General features: G+C 37.4%; 1 protein-coding gene and 1 pseudogene across 3 annotated transcripts in view; both read right to left on the minus strand.

Annotated features, from left to right (window-relative positions):
- LOC146407216 (olfactory receptor 1N2-like) overlaps positions 1-20,133 on the minus strand; it is a 204,885-nt gene that overhangs the window by 104,176 nt on the left and 80,576 nt on the right. The gene's annotated exons all lie outside the window — the stretch shown is intronic.
- Positions 17,574-19,135, minus strand: LOC110258942 (olfactory receptor 1J4-like; annotated as a pseudogene).

The raw sequence follows: 20,133 nt of genomic DNA on the forward strand, positions 1-20,133 counted from the left end.
AGCTGCCAGACAGAATAAATAGACTGTGTCTGCTCCTCATTTTGGTTCCCTAAATGTGATGCACTGCCACCCCTTGTACCTGTCTGTTATTGCAGTTACTGTTCTAATCTTTGCCATAGGGTTGGAAGGGACTGCTCCTGAAAACTGGAAATGTGGTGAGAAGTCCCTGCTCACATTCTGCTTCATCTTCTGGGTAGGATACATTGTTACTATTGGTTGCTTCTAATCTGTGTCCCTTTTGCCCCTTTAGTAGACATAAATTCTATCCCTTGTCATAAGTGTATGCATAATATTTTGTATTGGTGAAAGATTAGAGTGAACTTTACCTCCTATAGCAACCAACCAGCTTCTTGCTATTAGGATAACACACCCACCTTTTGCACATATAATGGTAGTAAGTAGCAGATGGGGTGGATAAAGGTCAAATATCTAGGGGGACATACTTGTTGGGGACCAAAAAGAAAAAGCAGCTTGGACCTGTTGGACATACAGCGAGTGTCAAGACATGCCCAGTGGAGGAAATTGGGGCCCAGGTATTCAGAGAAATTATACAAAAAAACAAAAACAAAAACAACAGGCAGGTTCAAAGTCCCCACAATCAAGGTCTAGCCAAGTCTATGACCAACTCAGGGAGGACCTAGGTCCAGAGCATGACTTCCCCACCCTGGGAGAGAAACTTTTCACTGCCCCAGCTGAGAGGATTGCCCATAGGTTCAATGTCACTGACTATTGGGTCTGTGGAGGGGCCCTTGTGAGTGAAAAATGGCTTGGAGGGGAATCAGTCTAAATGCACTCCATTTACTTCAGTGGAAACATTCCATAATGGAGAGAGAAAACAACCAGCCCCAAGGTTGGGTTTTGGGTAACTGGAGAGGAATAAATTAGTAGAACAGGACCTGCTTATACACAATGGGTAGGAGAAACTCCATGCAAAAGACTTTTTTGGGATGCTACCAGTTTTGAGTGGTGGCCAAACACTCCTACCTGGCATTGGGCCCTGGCCTCTGTGGTTAACATATCCCAGTGTAAATCCTCTCCCCATAAAGCCATAGTCAACTGTACTATAAATACTAAGGAGGAAGCCAATCCATTCCATGGCATAACTGAAATTAGTAAACACTTGGATAGCCTAGCTCTTAGTGACTCAAGCACTGGAGGGAACCTGACGGGCTGCTTTGGATATGTGGAAAAAGAGCATATACACAACTCCCTGCTTGCTAGAAAGGGAGTAACACTATCAGAATAGTCCAACCAGGGTTTTTCCTCCTGCCAAACTAGGAGGGGGGAATATTAGGGGAGTCACTTTATCAGAGTGTAAATGTTAAAATCAAAAGAAGTCTTATAGGTAGGGGGACAAAAAAGATGAAGGGAAGAATAATGGATGCCCTAGAGAATTATTGAGACTTATGGCCCAGCCACCTGAGCTCAAGATGGAAGCTGGGGCTACTGAACCCCCATATACATGCTCAATCAAATCATCAGATTGCAGGCAGTAGTGGAAATAATTACTAACCAAACAGCCATGGCCCTGGAACACATGACAAAACAACAGTCAAAAACGCAAGCAGCTATTTACCAAAACAACCTAGTCTCAGACTATCTATTAGCAGAGCAAGGAGGAGTATGTGGAAAATTTCATCAATCTGACTGCTGCCTCCAGATAGATGACAATGGCTATGCTGTAACTAATATAGCCACAAACATCAGAAAAATGGCACATGTCCCCATACAAACTTGGAAGGGCTGGAACCACAGAGATCTGTTTGGGGAATGTTTTTCAATCTTTGGGGTATTCAAAACCCTCATAGAGGTTGTGCTTATGATCTTGAGAGGCTGCCTGATCTTACCCTGTGGCTTCTCTACTTATAAGATCTCTCTCCGAACTCAATGAAGTTGTGAGAAAAACAGCCACACACATGATGATGCTGTGGAAATATAAACCCCTATCCCAAGATGATTCACTTTGACCCTGGAAAAGAATCAGAGAATCAAGGTGGGAATATAGGGGGAGGGGGCCAAGCCCTTATAGATAAAAGGGAAGGCAAGGTGCAGCACTGCCAGCATCTGTGCTCATGCTGACTTCTTTAGTAATGTGGCATAACCTATATCCATTAGTGCAGGTGCATCTATAGTTGTCTGCACAAAATTTATAGTATACCTTATAAGGGGGACTAAGAAACTTAGATGTAGTGGGAAAACAAGCAGGGTATGTAAGGTAGCATCCTTCCATGTTTGGGGCTCAGCCTCTGGATATTAATCCTCTGAGTCAGTGCCAACCTGAATACACGCTGCTGCCTGGTAAAAAAAAAAATCTTTGGTGTCTCATTTCTCTGGACATAAACCCCACTAAAAATATTGCTTTAGAAGTTAGTTTAGAGGTAAGGATTACCAACCACAGAGCCCTGAATAAGGACTCAAGATAGACATTCTCACTCAAGTATAGGGGCAGGACAGCAAGTCCCCCTCAGAGACTGAAATAAAAGAACAAATCTGACTCCATATTAATCTTGTTTCTTTTACTTTAACTTTTGTATACTATTGCTTTGCTACAAGTGAGGAATGTTGCCTCTAGCCTGAAACATACAGAAGAGCCCATTCACAAGCCTCTGATCTTTAAAGGTGTAGCACTTTCCCATTCATATGGAGATTAAAAATCTGCAGATCAGAAAATAATATTTGTCTCTTTGGGGGTTTACAGGAGAACTATGACCTGACCTATGCGGACAGCTGCAAGAAGAAAAGATTCGAACACCAAGAAATTTGAAGCCACCAATCATATGTTTACATACTTTATTATAAGACAAACCTGAATTCTAACTCAGGGAAGATGGTTCTTTGGGACACCATTTTCTCCATTTGTTGGCTTTCCAAATAAATTCACTATTCCTTGCCCCAAAACATGGTCTCTCAATCGACTGGCCTATCATTCAGCAAGAAATGCAAGTTTGGGCTTAGTAACCAGACCACGTTCTTGCTTGAGTCACTGGCAATTTCACTTCATGGCCACAAAGGAGGACAATGACAACCATTTTATAGAGGCATGACTACTCCCTGGCATGCATGGTGTTGGTCCTCTCAGAGAAACCAGAAGGGAACAAGATGGGTGTAAGCAACTAGGAACCTTAATTCAGGTATGACCTTGTGAAGGAGGCAGCCGGGCCATGAGTCCTGGCAGGTAGGTAAGACTGTGACTTTGAGGTTTTAGAAGGAACCACTGGATGGACCTGTTTTCACAGACCTCTACATGTCCTGCCACAGACAAGAGTGAAAGAGGAATCTCCATGACAGAAACATGGAGTTTGGAGCAAGATAATAAAAATACCTCCTTTATACTGAGCACCAAAGATGTGTCAGACTTCATTTTGGATAATTTCCATGCTTTCCTCACTTAATCCTCAAAGTAAAACAGGGATGTAGGGAGACTTCCTTCTTTTGAACCTGTGAGTATTCTTGACCCTTGGAGAATTGAAGTCACTTCCTAAGATCACAAAAACATTTTAGGACCAGACTGAGGACTGAGCCTAAGTCTGACACAGTGCAGATACTGACCTCATATCCATTAGTACACTGCACCTACTCAGGGGTGGAAATGTACATGAACCTGCCTGCCAATGCCATGATACAGCCACTGTTGACAGACAGTTAAAGGATTATTTGGGCTCATAGGCATTAAAACATAAGCAACTAAGAGTTGTATGTGAAACACACACTAATATACACACTTAAATTACTGATTTGTAATTTCTTATCAGTGTGATCTATAGGAAATTTATGATGGATCATGCCTCAGTTACCCAAAGATTCACAATAGTGAATTCCTAAATAACACACAAGATTGTACACACAAAATAATCCACATCACTATGAACAAACAACTCGTGTAATTTCAACAAACATAAAACCACCAGAAACACCTAAAAATCACATATCAGATGTATGAACTCAGATCAGACTCTAAATTGAGATTGATACATGCAAACACACATTATCCAGTAAACACAAAGTTTTTCCAGAAACTTTTTCCAGAAAAAAGGTAGATGAAATAGATTGAGTCCTTGGGCTCCGACTCAGAAGAACTGGGTCTGGGCTATGCGCCTCATTAACAGCTGACCCTGAGGAACTTAACTATCCTCTCAGCCCTGCACGACTATGGAGGTTTTTGGGCTTCTTGTCAGCTATACCTGGGTTCTGGGTTCAAATATCTTCTCCATTCTGTTAGCGTTATCCTCATTTTCTGTTCAGAATTCCCAGGTTCCAAAGAAAAAGAGTAAATATTGGTGGCCTGCGCATTTTACAGTCTCTCCTGGTGGTTCTCCAGCTTCAAAATGATATTCAAGGAGAGCTCCTTTTCTCCATCCAAAAGAGACCCTGGAGGGAATCCAGCATTAGCCCTGGCTAGAGAAGGAGTCCACTGGGGCAACTGCCAAACTTCCTCCTACCCCCTGTGGAAGGAGGATGGTTAGGGTCCACAGGGGCTGAGCTGCACCTGGATTCACAGGAGAAAGTGACTCTAATATCAGTGGCAACTTGGGCTTCTGGTTAAGTCTCCAATGAGAGGTGGGAATTCCCCCATTCCCCATGTCCTCTGTTTCATTAGCACAACTTCTCCAAAGTGTGCTGTACGTCAGAGACAGTGGAAGGGTTTCTGCAGTTTCCCCAACACTGACACAGGCTTTCATTACAACACAATGCCCCTTAAAATGTGCCCATCTCCACACTCCATTGGAAGGTCTTTAGTGCAGTATCAGTGCCTTGTTTGGGAGAAGGGAGATTTAATCTAAAACTCTGGAAAAAAGACTCTGTATTCCTCGCCTACTATGAGAGCATACTTGAGCAATTTATCAAAGGCCACTGAGACTCAGTTTCTTCAAAGTGGAAATAATAATTGTTCTATTCACTTGAATTTCAAGGATGGTTAAATGAGCACTTAAAGAAAGCTTACTAAATGTTAAGGTTTATATTGTCAAAGTCTTTGTATCACTAGAGGTCACCTATGGCTCACAACAGGTAATTGTGTTTAGTAACTGTTGAATAAAATTGTCAGCTCATTCATTCCCACAGTCCTTTAAATTAACATTAAGATTTCCACAAATGTAATACTGATATATTCTCTAGAGACATAACAGTTAATAATATAAACCGAAATCCCTGCACATCCAAGTGGGGGGTGCATAAAATATTATTTATGCAAAATGAATGGCATGTAAATGGTGACAAGTGCTGCATAATGATGAAAATCATGCAGGTGGATATTGCATAAAATACTCAGTGTTACAGGATTCTTTTTCAAGAACACAGACACCCCTTCAATCAAGTGGATCCATATCTGTAAAATGTTTTACACCATTACATACCTATTAGACTGGCTGAAATTGAAAAGACTGCTACTCTCACTGTCACTGAAGATATGATGTAACTAGAACACTTATACACTGCTCATGGGAATACAAAACAGTCTGAACATTTTTTAAAAAGTTAAACATATACTTAGCACATGACTAGGTATTTATAAAAAGAAAAAGAATGTGTATAGGTAAAAACAGACCATATAAGAATGTTCATAACATATCTGTTTAACAGCCATAAATGTGAAAAGCTCAGATGTTCATCAGTGGACTTACTGTTAGTAAGTGAATGGACTTACTATATAGCACAGGAATCTATACTCAATATTTTGTCATAACCTTTCAGGGAAAATAATCTCAGAAGAATATATAAACTGTGTGTGTGTGTGTGAGTGCGCATAACTGAGTCACATTGTTTCACACTTGAAACTAACATAAAATTGTAATTGCACCATACTTCAATAAAAAATAAAGTCAAATTAAATTTTTAAAAAAAAGATAAAACAAATTTTTAATTACAAATAAATAATTAAAAATTTAACAATAATAAAAAATGTGTGAAAATTATGAAAGTTGAGTGGACACAACAGCTGTGGTATATCCATACAATCAAATACTACTCAATAATAAATAAAAAGAACTATTGATACACAGTAGAACATGAATGAATCTCAAAATGCTCATGCTGAGTGAAAGAAGGCAGCAAGAAAAGATTACACACTGTATGATTCCACTGAAATATGCTTTTAGTAGATGCTAACTACCCAATGTGACAAAAACAGATCAGTGGTTTCCCTGAGGACAAGTGGGAGGAGCAAAGAGGGCAGGAGGGTAGACATCAGGGAAATTCCTAATCTTGATGGCTGTGGTGATAGTTTCACGTCAAAACAAGGCAAATGATATATTTCTATTTTTTACCTTTTTTATTACTGTAAAGTTAATTTATAATGGTTGGGCCCAGTTCTGCTATATACCACAGTGACCCAGTCATATATATATATATATATATATATATATATTCCCTTTCTTATATTTTCCTCCCTCATGGTATATCCCAAGAGACTGATATAGTTCCCTGGACTATACAGTAGGACCTCATTGCTTATCCATTCTAAATGCAAGAGTTTGCATCTACTAAACCTAAATTCCCTGTCCATTCCTCTCCTTCTTGGCAACCACGAGTCTCTTCTCTATGTCTAAGAGTTAGCTTCTGTTTTGTAAATAGGTTCATTTGTGTATTATCATCACTGAAATGAACTAACAGCCCAATATCCCTCCCCCACTTAATACCATCCAGCTACAAGGCCAAATGAATATCCCTGGAATTGGCCAGGAACTTTCTCACCTCAAAAATTTCTTAGGTTCTGATCTCCATGCTTTTGTCCAAGTATCACCATGGCTGTCTTACCTGTCCTCACTAATATCTTTGGATATTACCTTCCTAATGAGTTCTACCTACACCACATGGTGTTAATTTATGAAGCCCACATCAGCTCTCTTGCTTATCAACCCCCTTTACTTTGGGGGGTTTTTGGCCACAACTTTGGCTTATGGAATTTCTCAGGCTAGGGTTTGAACCAGAGCTGCAGTAGCTGGCCTCCACCACAGCCACAGCAACATGGATTCTAAGCCACATTGTCAACCTACACCACAGTTCATAGAAATGCTGTATCCTTAACTCACTAAGCAAAGCCAAGGATGGAACCTGTGTTCTCATGAATAATAGTCAGGTTCATTACCACTAAGCCAAGATAGAAACTCCTTCTCCCCCACCCCTTTTTATGGCTCCTATGAATATAGTTTATTTTAGCTTCAAAAATTTAGAATTCATTTATTTCATACAGAGAAACCCATATTACATATAATTTTCATCTCAGTAAAAAAAAAGACAATTTTAAAAATGAGTAAAGTTTATGGTGTTTTAGAAGGTTAAAACCTGTTATGGAAATAAAGGAGCATGATGAGCTGGATCAGGAGGGCTTAAATGTAAAATCTTTTTTAACATGTATTCCCAGAATGTAGAAAATTGTCTGGCACATAGTGGTTATGCAGAAGATATTTGTGGGTGCATAAATTATAAATTCATTCATTTAGCTTTTTCATATTAGAAGTGAGATCTCTGGAGAGATGAAAACAAGCATTTCCAAGGCTAAAATTAATCCAGGAGCTATAGACTGTTCTCTACACAAATGTCCAATTTAGGGGGGGAAATTAGTCTTCCTGGAATGGGGAAATATGGTAATTGGATTGACTACTCTGTGCCCCCATATTGTCAAATCACAATCAAATTAAAGTTTATTTAGGTTTAGCAAATGAACAAAAGTACTTTATTAACTTGATACTGCATTGAGATGATAAGATTTTTGGAATTTACTAAAACTAAAAATTAGAAACTTATCTGATTACATGTAGCTTTGGAAGGTGAGAATCTAAGACATGGAAACAACCTCAATATCCATCAACAGACGAATGATAAAGAAGATGTGGTACACAGTATAATAGAATATTACTCAGCCATATAAAGAATAAAATAATGCCATTTGAGGCAACATGGATGTGCCTAGAGATTATAAAACTAAATGAAATAAACCTGGCAGAGAAAATCATATATCATTTGATACCATTTTTATGCTGTATCTAAAAAAGTTACAAATAAATTTATACATAAAATGGAAATAGATGCACAGAGATAGAAAATGATCTCCAAAAGGAAAGTGGGGAGTGACATAGTAGGAGTTTGAGGTTAACATATACACACTACAGTATATAAAGTAGATAATGATCAAGGATCAAATGTATAGCACATGGAACTATTCTCAATATTTTGTAATAACATATAAGGGAAAACAATCTGAAAAAATACATCATATATATTTAAAAGTTAATCACTTTGCTCTACACCTAAAATTCACACAATATTGTAGCCAAATAAACTTCAAAAAATAAAAAATTTAAAAATAATGGCCAATGGATGACCATAATATGAATTAATACATATATATATTTAATTTAAAAGACTGTAAAAACCCAAATTTAATAATAATATAACACATGGAAAAAATTAAAAACACATACACATACAAACAGAGGAGGTTGATGCTTGGAAAACCAAAAAATTAAAAGTGTGTTGTTGCTAATGATACATATAGAGTTATGGAGGAATAAAGGGACAAGAGATGTGACTAAAGGGAATGAGATTGATCCAATAAAAATGACTATTTAAAGGACAGTGATGAAAAGTGCTAGAGACATGGGTAATCAACATACAAATTTTTAAGGCATTTCTGACGAGGTAAGTGAATAAATAAGAACATGGTTAGGTGATTCTCACTTGGAAAAAAAGATTATTGTTTCTGAAAAGTTTCCCCAGAGCCAATGTAATATCTCTGTTTCTCAGGCTGTAGATGAAAGGGTTCAGCATTGGAGTGACCACTGTGTACATCACAGAAGCAATGATGTCTTTGTCATGGGACTGGTCGGATGAGGAGGAAAAGTACACTGCCATCATTGTCCCATAGCATAGAGTCACTACAGAGAACTGGGAGCCACAGGTGGACAAGGCTTTGCACATCCTTTTAGTAGAAGGGTTCCTCAGGATGGATACCCCAATGCAACTGTAAGAGACCAGAAGGCTAATCAAAGGAAAGGTGAAAACTGCAGGCCCTACAATTAGTATGACCAGCTCATTGAGAGTAGTGTCTGAGCAGGACAGCTTAAGCAGGGCAGCAAGGTCACAGAAGAAGTGGGGGATGATGTTGTCAGCACAGGAGGAGAGTTGAGCTAGGGGGAGGGTGTAGGTCAAGGCATCAGCACAGGAGAGGAGGCAGGGTGAAGCCAAAAGACATAGACACAGCTCCTCCTTCATGATTATGGTGTAGTGTAGAGGGTGACATATAGCCACATACCAGACATAGGCCATCGCTGCAAGAAGAAGGTTATCAATGCAAGCAAAAAACATGAAAAAAGTTGGTGTTACACACCCTGCATAGGGAATGGATTGATCCTGAGTCTGCATGTTTGTCAACATCTTAGGGACAGTGACAGATGAAAATGAGATGTCTGTGAGGGCCAGGTGACTGAGGAATAAGTACATGGTGGTTTGGAGGCAAGGGTCCAGCCTGATGAGCAGGATAATGAGCAGGTTTCCTAGTACTGTGCTCAGGTACATACCCAGGAACAGAGTAAAGAACACGCCCTCAGCTCTGGCCAGATGGGGAGCCCCAGGAGGAGGAACTCAGACAAGTGCCTCCCTATGCTGATTTTCCCTCTTCTTGGACTGAAGAGAAATGGGAAGTTCCAGGAAATTAGAAGTACCAAACACAGCAGTAACCACGTGGTCACGTGTTTTCACAGAGTGCCTGTGTCAGTGTGCCAACAGATCTGATTTCACTGCACTCACACACTGATGCTTCATCCAGTTTGGTGAGAGCAACACAGCATGAATTGTCTGAACACTGACACAGTCACATGGAGAAAGTATATGGCTTTAATCAAAGCTTCAATGGTAATATAGAAGAGCTCATTCTCTTTCTTACAAAGTGGAGACATCATGATAGACAATAGGGAGGGAGTAATAATTGGGACACAATTGATTCCATGGCTCTACTGTCAGACTATGTGCTCTGTCTGTATTACACAAACACACACCAATGAAAGCACTATTTGGAAGATTAATGTACCATGTAGGAAATAAATTTCTCAACACATTAACTTACTTTTTATCATCAGAATAACTATAAGAATTACAAAAAAAGAATAAAGAAAGGAAAAAAGAAAGGAAGAAAGAGGAAGAAATGAAGGAAGGAAAGAAGCAAATGACAAAAAAAAGGAAGGAAGGGAGTGAGGGAGGGAGGAAAAGTCAAACATTAAGAAAGTTCCTCCAAAAATTCAGTAGAATTTCCATTTGATGAAGGAATTTTACTTCTGCTTATATACACATAATAACTGAAAGCAGGGGCCAAAGAGGGGTTTATACACCCATATTTAAAACAGCATTATTCACAGTAGCCAAAAGATGGAAACAACCCATGTCCTTTAGCAAATGATTGGATAAATAAAATGTGGTCTATACATACAGTGGAAGACTCTTCAGCCTTAAAAAGGAAAGAAATACTGATGCAGCTGCAATGTGAATGGACCTTTAGGACATTATGCTAAGTAAAATCATGCAGTCACAAAAGTGTAAATACTGTAAGATTCCATTCATATAAGACTACTAGAAGAGTCAAATTAATAGAGACAAAAAATTGAATGGTGACTGATAGGGCCTGGTATGGGTAGGAAAATGAGGAGTTCCTGTTCAGTGGGTACAGAGTTTCCATTTGAAAAGATAAAAAATTCTGGAGGTGGATGGTGGTGATGGTTGTACAACAACATGAATTACTTAGTTCCACAGAAGTGTACACAAAAATATTGAAATGTTAAATTTGGTTACATGTATTTTATCACAACAAAAATTTCAGTTTAGAAAATATATCACAAGTCAATAAATATTGACTAAAATAGCAATCAAAATGAGAATGACCCCAAAAATAAATAAATCAGCTCATTATTTGGGCAGGATGTGTAAGCAGGCATCAGGAACTAAAGATGACAAAGATACAGGAGGCCATCAGACAAGATCAAGCAACTCCCTGAAATGTGTGTTTACTTCTGAGGTCTGCCTCCCACATCCAGGAAACAGTACAGGTCCAGACCATGGACACCTTTTGAAGATTAGTTGGTCAAAAGAACTTCACTCACTGCTTTTTTATTTTTTAATAAATTTGCCAAAAGTAGCTTCCTTAATATCTTCCAAGGTCTCTCTCTCCCCTTCCATCACCATTGCTTTAAAGACACCCAATTCTGAGCATACATGCAAAGTGAGGGATATGTGAATTTGCCCAGTTAGGTTACCAGAGGGCTGATATATTACAGATGATGTAGGACCAAAGACCTATCTCAGAATTCACAGTCATTTCATTAACTAGACAAAGTTGCTAAATTGACAACACTTAATTCCCAGAGTGGAAATGTGGAAGTCATTAAACATCAATGAGGAATACTGCAAGAAGCTCAGTAGCCCTCAAACCCTCTGGACAAATTGTCACCAACTTAGCATAAAGAGGACTTGGTTGGCTGCCTGTTTATATCTAGAGCTTAGACAAAGGAAGATTCAGGCTGTGTGGCTGTATTGCTAGGTCAAATGCTTACATATATTTCCAAGACCCTCATGAGACCATCTCTGCTCTACATCCATCAAAAAAGGAGAAGTAGTGTGTAAACATGTTATGGACAGAAACAGACACTCAGCATGACACATAGTGACACAAAAACAAAACCCATACTCATCCTAGTCAGAAGTGAGGTTTGTATGGATTCATACCAATTTACTATTTTAAAATGAAATCTTTCATCACACACAGCTTAAAAAACTTGCATACAAGAACACTTCTACACTCTTTGTGGGGAGGTAAAATGGTGCTGCCAATGTGGAAAACACTAAGGAGCTTCCCCAAGAAATAAAAAATAGAACTACATGATCCAACAATCCCACTTCTGGGTATACACCAGAAAGGACTGGAATTGGGAGCTCAGAGAGGTATCTACTCTCCCATGTGCACTGCAGCTCTGTGCACAGTAGATAAGTTATAGAAACAAGCCACATGTCCATCAAAGATGAATGCGTAAATGTGGCATATACACACAATGTTATATCAATTTGCCTTAAATAAAGGAAATCGTGACATTTCTGACAACATGGATGAACCAGGAGGTTGTTATGCTAAGTGAAATAAGCCAGTCTTATAAGGACAAATATTGTATAATTTAACTTTTAGAAACTCATAGAAACAGAGAATAAATGGCAGTTACAAAGGGTGAGGGGGCAGTGGAATGGTAATGTTGTAATTTGGTTGGAAGAAAGTTGCATTTATACAAAATGAGTTCATTCTAGAGACCTGCTATACAGCATAATGCCTAGAGTCAAAAATACTATACTGTGCATCTAAAAATTTATTAAAAGAGTACATCTCATATTAGGTTTTCTCACCACAAAAAAAAGGACACAAGGACACTTTGAGGTGAGAAAGAATATGTTAATGACCTTGGTTGTGATGGTAGCTTCACAAGTATGTGCACATATCTAAAATCCTCAAAAATTTGAAAATTAAACATATGCAGTTTTGTGTATATCAACTGTACCTCGCAAGCTGCTTAAAAAAATGCAAGGCCACATCCAGTCACTCACACAACTCACAAAACAAACACAATCACATACACACAAACTCCTCTACAAACATTAAGAATCAGATGTGGTAAAACCCAATACAAAAATAACATAAAAAAGAGGAAACATGCACACAGCAAAAGAAGCTGTGTGCAATACACACACACATGTATTGAAAATTTCCAACCTCCATAGTCTATTATAACCAATGTACAATAGGGCTGTCCACAAGGATGGAAATAGTCTGTAGCTGTGTTGTCCAATACAGCAGCACCAGTCTCCTGTGGTTGGTGACTTGAAATATAGCTAGTGCAACTGAGGAACCCAAATCTTAATTTTATGTCATTTTAATTAATTTTCATGATATGGCCACTTGTGGCTGGTGGCACTATGTAAGTCAGTGTGTGAATCAGTTACTAAAAACCCATGGTTATATGATCAATGTAAACACACATTTTCTCCATCTCTTCTTCCTAGTCCTCATATCAAAGCACACATCTGGGCCAGGGATGTTTCCCCACATTGATCTTATCTCTGCTGTTCCAGGCTATACCTGAGGACTCATCTCTTATGCCTCCATGGCCTGAGGATATTTAGCACTTCCGTGCCTGTTTACAAGAAGAAGAAAAATGAGCAGGAAGATCCAAATTTACCAACAGGACTGAAACTCAAGGGAATACACTCCAAAGCTTCTGGTTAGAAGACAACTGACTTAACTGCCAAATTTCTTGCCTGCCTCTGGAGATGGATCCAGTGCAGGGAACAAAGGGAGTCCCAGAAGACATCTCTAATGTCAGTGACACGTTGGTCTTCCCTCTCCCTGCTCATGAGGAGTAGGAGAGGACATGAATATCATGAACTTTGCAGAACCTACAATGGAATCTGCCCCTCCATCCACTGAAGAAAGGACCAAACAGAGTAGGACCAGCCCCTGAGATCTCACACCACTGACCCTGAATTGTGTTCACATCCCATTGCCATCATTTATTGCCATCATTTATTCCATCCATATGAGACCACAAAAGACACACAAATGACAAAGCCATCTTAAGAAAAATGGACAAATCTTTGGGCATCACACTTCCTAATTGCAAACTATACTTCAAACATTTATAAATCAACACAATATGTTACTGACATAAAAATAGACATTTAAAAAATGGAACAGAATATAGAACTTAGAAATAATCCCACACATTTATGATTAACTGATCTTTGGCAATGGAGCTAAAAACACGCAATGGAGAAAGGTGAGACTCTTCAATAAATGGTTCTGGGAAACTGGATATCCACACAAAAAAAGAATAAAAGTGAATCCCCAACAGTGAAAACAACTGTTTGTGCTATCCCTTCCTGTGGACTAAAAATGTTTGTCACCTCTGTTGACAACACTGTGGCCATAGGAGATCTATTCAAGTGTATCTCACAGTTCCCAGCTGTTTTCCAACAACATGGATGGATCTAGAAGCTATTATGCTTTGTGAAATAAGGCAGAGAGAGAATGGTATATATCATGGTAGCTCATTTATATATGGAGTCTAAAAATCACAACAAATCAACAAAACCAAATGAAAACAGACTCATATACATACAGAGAAGAAACTGGTAGTTGCTATAGGGGACAGTGCCTGGGGGAGAGGCATGAAATAGGTAATGTGGATGAAGAGGACAAATCTTCATTTATAAAATAAATAAACCATGATGATTTAATATACAACATAAAGAATATGATCAATAATATTGTAAAAGCATATAGGGGCAGATAGTTACTAGAGTCAAAATTGTGGTGATCATTTTAATGTATGAAAATGACAAATCATCACATAATACACCTGAAATTAATGTAATATTGTGTGCAAACAATATTTCCTGCAGCCCCTGGACAGTGACTTGAAACTGGACCATCACATTGGAAGTCTGATGCCCTATGGACTGAAATGTCCAGGTCCTGCAAATTATAATTCCATAAAGAAGTTAGTAAAGATGTCTGGTGCTAGAATCATCCTCAAACTATCATTCATAATGTGGAATATTTGTAAGAACTTTTGGGTCCTAGGGTAAGGGCTTTGCCCATGTTTCCTAATTAATACCAAGTATCAGCCTTACCTTCCCAGATTTCTTTCAAAAATTACAGAAGCTTCATTAGGAATTTGTGTTCTTTGGAGATGCATTTGTGGCTCAGCAGAGTATGAACCCTGACTAGTGTCCCTGCCCTCCTCATTGGGTTAATGTTCTAGCATTGCCACAGACTGCATTGTAGCCACAGATGAAGTTAGGATCACTTGCAGCTGTCGCTTTGGTGTGGGCTGGTAGCTACAGCTCCCATTCTACCCCTAGCCTGGGATCTTCCATATGCCACAGGTAGTGCCATAAAAAGAAAAACAAAATTTCCAATTACTAATGATTTTGTCCTTTATCAATTGCTAAAGGTAGTGTTTGCCAAGTTCTCTATAGTAACTTTCTATTTTAACCTTTGTAATAAACTAAGTATAATTTGGTAGATATTTTGAGACTATATAACCAGTACACTTAATGCAATTTCACCCACTACATCTAACATCCATTGATGACTCCTATATTGAGTGTGCTATTGCAAATGTGGTGGCCACATGATTTTCTAATTTGATCATTTCCTCTATGTTTATTAGCTGTATTCTCTATAGGAAGGAACTCCCCCTTTCACCAGATTTTTTTATATTTTCTTATTTATATCATTACAGATTCATGACTTTGAATTTATTCTGAGTTGTAAGCAATTACAGATGTTATTCATTTTTAAGACCTAATTATTCCAGATTTGGCAAAGGGAACCCCATCGAGATGGCTGCTGTATCCCCATGATTCATTGAGCACTTTTCATATTCAAACTCAGAAAAATTTCGCTCGCCTTGTCATGTTGGCCCCAGCACTAGAACCAGCCTTTTTTTTTTTTTTGAGTAACTTTGGTTTCCCTTAGAGGAAACTTATATTCAAAAAAATTTGGCATTATGTGTGTTTGTTCATTACAAGGCTTCTAAGTGATCTCAGAAGACATCCAGGAAATATATGTATATATAAAAAAAACACAGGTTGTAGAAACTAGAATCAAGCAAACTAAAGGAATGCTTATCCATAGGAGATGGGTCAGGAGTGGGACAGAAAGAATGGGTGATGGGAACCAGAGAGATATCATGTATAATTTCAATCTGTTAATACCCATTACAACCCAGGAGTTCAAGTTGGTAGCTTCAATTCTAGTTTGAACCATATAGTTCTTTCTAGCTTCTCTCTGTCCATGTACATTGCACCCTTCACGAGTGAGAAGTGAGTCACCTTTTCCAGGATGTTTATTTAGTTACTAAATCTTTGAATACATGTAATTTCAGAAACTTGAACTCAAAACACTGTTAATGATGCACTAACTCCAGCTCAAAAATTTTGCTTCCAAAAAAATGCTTACAGTTTTTTGGTTATTGTGAGAGTAGTTTATAAACAAAAGGAGAAAGGCTTTAAGTGTTCAATAATAACCTCATTATTTTATTTTCCCCTTAGTCTGATTATGGTATGAACTCAAAATATAGTTAGGCTCATTTCTGGTTTTATTCTATTTTTCTTTATTTTCCATTTCCTTCTTTCTATTTTTCAGTAGGTAGAAATAACACAGTCAAAATTATACAAATAAATGTACTCATCTAACAATCTTTTCTATCCTATTCCCACCCTAGCCCCTGTAGGAAAACAGTTTCATTAGTTTCAAATTGATTCCTCATGTGTTACTTCTTCTCAATGGGAAGATACAGGCATATATTATTTTCCCTTCTTTTTCACATAGGAAGTAGCATGCTATAGATGTTCTTTTATGCATTGTTTTTTTCATTTAATAATATAACTTGGAAATCCCTCCACATTGATTCATAGGTATCTTTGCCATTATTTATTCATAGCTGTGACATACTCATATGCATTGATCTTCATAATTTTGAAGGCCTAGAATAAAACAGCAGTGATGCATGTACTAAATGCCACCTAACTGTATACCTCAATCGGTTAAAATAGCAAAATTAATATTGTGTAGCACATTATATCACAATAAAAGTTTTTAAGAAAAAGCAAGTCATAATCTCTACATAAAGCACAGAGAAAAATAATAAAATAATAATAATGTTTGATTAATAAGTTAATGGAGGGGCTATGTAATAACAAATTATAAAGAGAAGCAAGAACCAATACAAATCAGTTGTCTCAATTAGGAAACATATAGAAATATGGAAAACATAAATTCAAATACATTCTGATTATATGAGATGTTAATAGATCAAATTCTTGAGAAATACAATCATTGTCAACCTACATTTAAAAAAGCAAAGCCCAACTTTACATTGCTAAGAACTAACACTTTCCAGATATACGGATATAAGAAAGTTTAAAGTTTTGGAAAAGAAATACATGTAAACACTCATTAAAAGAAAGTTGGTATATCTAAACTAAAACACTCATTAAAAGAAAGTTGGTATATCTAATATCAGAGGAAGTAAGTGAAATGTGAGGATAGGAACCATGACTAAAGTGAAATCTCCCCTCAACTATAAATACAATGGTGTGATATTCAATGAATAAGAAAATGCTCCCTGTCACAAATGAGCATTACTTTTTAGCTGTTGCCAATCTACATATTGTAATTAGGCTCATCATGACTGATTATGATCCACCAGCAAGGTGTCATTTACTATGGAGTTGAAAATTGAGGTTCACAATCAGCCTGAAGCCAATGTAAGACAATTTAGCACATCTTACAGAGAAGAATCACTCCACAAGGAGCAGAACATGACGCTAAATCAGTATGTCCTCAATAACAATGTATAAAAAAATACAAGCAAAAACTGACATATCAAAAAGGAGAAAAAGACAAAACCACAATCATAATTATGTGAAATATTTTGCATAGGATTATTCACATGTCAATAAGAGATGATGAAGAAATTAAAGATAAGGGATATTAACAATGCAAGTAACAAACTGGATCTTATTGACGTATTATCACTATATATGATGGCTGAATGTGTTTCATTTAAATTTACAGAGTTGCCAAACTTGTGATAATTTTAGGAGATAATCTCACTGTGCTCATGACTACAATGTGAGGGTTTACTGATTGTCACTTCAAGAAGTTAGCCCTATTGATAAATATATCTAAGGTCTGTTTTATATTTTTGTCCCCAAGGCTGTAGATGAAGGGGTTCAGCATGGGAGTAACTACTGCATGCATGATGGAAGCAGTTATGTCTTGGTCACTGGAGTCCCATAATGAGAAAAAGGAAACAATAACAAGTGTTCCATAGTATAAAGACACCACAAAGACATGCAGGCTACAGGTGGAATGAATTAAAGTGTTTCTTGGGGGAAGAGACCCTCAGAACTGTTGTGCCTATAAGAATAGATGAGCACAAGATACTACTCAAAGGCAGGATGAAAAGTGTTCCTCCCACAGGAAAGATGAGAATCTCATTGAGGGATCTGTCTAAACAGCTCAACTTCAGGAGGGCAGCAGGGTCACAGAAGAAGTGGGGGATGATGCTGTCAGCACAGAATGACAGTTGGACCAAGAGGAGGGTGTGCAACAGGGCATGGATACAACAGAGGAACCAGGACCCAGCTACTAAGGAGACACACAGTACCTGCCTCATGATGGTGCTGGAGTGGAGAGGCTGACAAATGGCCACATACCTTTCATAAGACATCACTGTGAGAAGGAAATTGTCAAGGATCCTATAATACATCAAATGCATTAAGCAAGTCTTTTCCCAAAGAAACACAAGGACATTTATTCTTCATTCAATAAACAGTTTTTGAACAACTGCTTTGTCCCATGCTTAGTACATAGTAGTCAACAAGAAATGAGAAGACTCTGTGCTCAAGTTCCTATCTTTGCATCAAGCCAGGTTCAAACTCTGTAATTTGCTAGGATAAAAATTGGAAAAGGGCACAAAGTATGAGCCCCCTCTTAAAAAGGATATGAAATTCCTTACACTTGAAGAAAATTATTGAACCTATGTCATGTGCTTTCAGTGTAGTTTGCTGAACCCTACATGTTTTGAGTCACTTAAAATCCCCTGTTATCAAAAATGTCCAATCCATGCTTCCAAGCCAATGTTGATAATTTGAGGCACTGTCCCAAGGGTTTTACACACACTTTCTTTTTTTGTCTTTTTTTTGTCCTTTTAGGCCCACACCTGCAGCAATATGGTGGTTCCCAGGCTAGAGGTCTAATTGGAGCTGTTGCTCCTGGCTTACACCTGAGCAATGCCAGATCTGAGCCATGTCTGTGACCTTCATCACAGCTCATGGCAATGCTGGATCCTTAACCCACTGAGTGAGGCCAGGGATTGAACCCACATCATGGTTCCTAGTCAGATTCATTTCTTCTGTGCCATGATGGGAAATTTTACACACACTTTCAAATTAAATCTTCTCAGCAGCTCAAACAAATATTCTTATACAAATTTTAACCATAGGAAAACAAAATTATATATTATTTAAACATACCAATATACAGCTAAGTGCAATAGGTGGAATGACAATATAGCAAACCATCAAATGCACTTTATTTTTTTTATTTTTTATTTTTTTTGCAACTTTATTAAATTCAGACTGCATTTAAAAATTAAGCATTTTGGAGTTTCCTAAATGTAAACAATACAGTCATAACTGAATGTTTGTAGCTTTGTAGGCCAAGAAGCCAAGACTTGGAAACAATATTAATGTCCTTCAACAGATAAATTATAAAGAAGAAGTGGTACATGTATTTAATAGAATAGGCACTCAACCATATAAAGAATGAAATAATGCCATTTGTAGCAACATGGATGGAACTAGAGATTATCATAGTAAATGAAGTAAACAAGACAGAAAAAAAAATATATGATATTGCTTATATGTGGTGTCTAAAAAATTCTCCAAATGAATTTACACACAAAACAGAAATAAACATACAGACATAGAAAACAAGCTTATGGTTACAAGGAGTAAGAGGGAGGTACAACTCAGGAGTTTGGAGTTAACACACACATATTTCTACACATAAAATAGATAACTAAAAGTACCAATTGTATAGAATGTGGAACTATACTCAATATTTTGTAATAACATATAAGGGGAAAAAACTGAAAAAAAAAAATATATATATATATATATATATATTATATAACATATTTAAAACTGAAATAACTTTGCTCTGCACCTAAAACTAACAGAACATTGTTGGTCAACTATACTTCAAATTAATTAATTAATTAATTAAATATTTGAAAACCATGGCCAAATAGATGATTAAAAGAAGACTTAAATACATATATATATATATATACACTTAAAAAAGCTGTATGAAAAGCCAAATGTAATAATTATAACACACTGAAAAAACAAAATTTAAATACACTTGCATATATACACAAAGGAGTTTGGTGATTTGAAGATGAAAATTTGAATATGCATGGTGGGTAATGACCTACTTAGAGGTATGGAGGAATAAAGGGACAAGAGATATGAGATAAAGTGAAAGAGATTGATCCAATAAAAATTACAATTATAAGTACATTGATGAAA

Source organism: Sus scrofa, chromosome 1 (genome assembly GCF_054392235.1).
Source record: "Sus scrofa isolate SSC_HxYL_T2T_F1_AM1 chromosome 1, Sscrofa_HxYL_maternal_Yorkshire_Landrace_v2.0, whole genome shotgun sequence".
NCBI classification, from domain to species: domain Eukaryota; kingdom Metazoa; phylum Chordata; class Mammalia; order Artiodactyla; family Suidae; genus Sus; species Sus scrofa.